The following is a 918-nucleotide window of genomic DNA, read 5'->3' on the forward strand; positions in this document are numbered from 1 at the left end:
CTTGGTGAGGTTCAGAGGAGGAGTCACACTCGAGACAGATGTCTTGCGGAGGGCAGCCCCAACAACGCTACTTGGTGAGGTTCAGAGGAGTCGTCACACTCGAGACAGATGTCTTGCAGGGGGCAGCCCCGACAACGCCGCTACTTGGTGAGGTTCAGAGGAGGAGTCACACTCGAGACAGAGGTCTTGCGGAGGGCAGCCCCAACAACGCTGCTTGGTGAGGTTCAGAGGAGGAGTCACACTCGTGACAGATGACTTGCAGGGGGCAGCCCCGACAACACCGCTGCTTGGTGAGGTTCAGAGGAGGAGTCACACTCGTGACAGATGACTTCCAGAGGGCAGCCCCGACAACGCCGCTGCTTGGTGAGGTTCAGAGGAGGAGTCACAATCGAGACAGAGGTCTTGCAGAGGGCAGCCCCGACAACGCTACTTGGTGAGGTTCAGAGGAGGAGTCACACTCGTGACAGAGGTCTTGCAGAGGGCAGCCCTGACAACGCTGCTGCTTGGTGAGGTTCAGAGGAGGAGTCACACCAGTGACAGATGTCTTGCAGGGGGCAGCCCCGATGATGCCGCTGCTTGGTGAGGCTCAGAGGTTAAAGCCATGAACTCTGGCACACCACAGCCTCTACCCAAGGAATGCTTCGTGAGACATTTTTAAATACTCACCATCCCATAAAGAACAGGAGAGGAAATCCCACTGTCAGCTCCACCCTGGCCAGTCGCCTACCACAGGTCTCCTGGGAGAAGGGCCAAGGCAGTGCTCTCTCCAGCTGGGCATCTGGTGATGTGGCCGGGCTTCCTGGCTGGGCCACTTCCTCCGCTGTCTCAAAGTGGCACTGCCCTTACTCAACAAGTTCCTCCACAGCCAGAAATGAATGCCCAGACTGTAAGGAAAGGTCACCCGAGACCCTGCAGTGT

General features: G+C 57.7%; 1 long non-coding RNA gene across 1 annotated transcript in view; it reads left to right on the forward strand.

Annotated features, from left to right (window-relative positions):
- LOC116543765 overlaps positions 1-624 on the forward strand; it is an 821-nt gene extending 197 nt beyond the window's left edge. The window contains exons 2-3 of the long non-coding RNA XR_004265691.1: positions 16-460; positions 523-624. This is a non-coding gene — a long non-coding RNA (uncharacterized LOC116543765). The remainder of the gene's footprint in view (positions 1-15; positions 461-522) is intronic.
- Positions 625-918: the final 294 nt, after the last annotated feature.

Source organism: Sapajus apella, unplaced genomic scaffold, assembly GCF_009761245.1.
Source record: "Sapajus apella isolate SASKATOON/1434 unplaced genomic scaffold, GSC_monkey_1.0 scaffold195, whole genome shotgun sequence".
Classification (NCBI taxonomy): domain Eukaryota; kingdom Metazoa; phylum Chordata; class Mammalia; order Primates; family Cebidae; genus Sapajus; species Sapajus apella.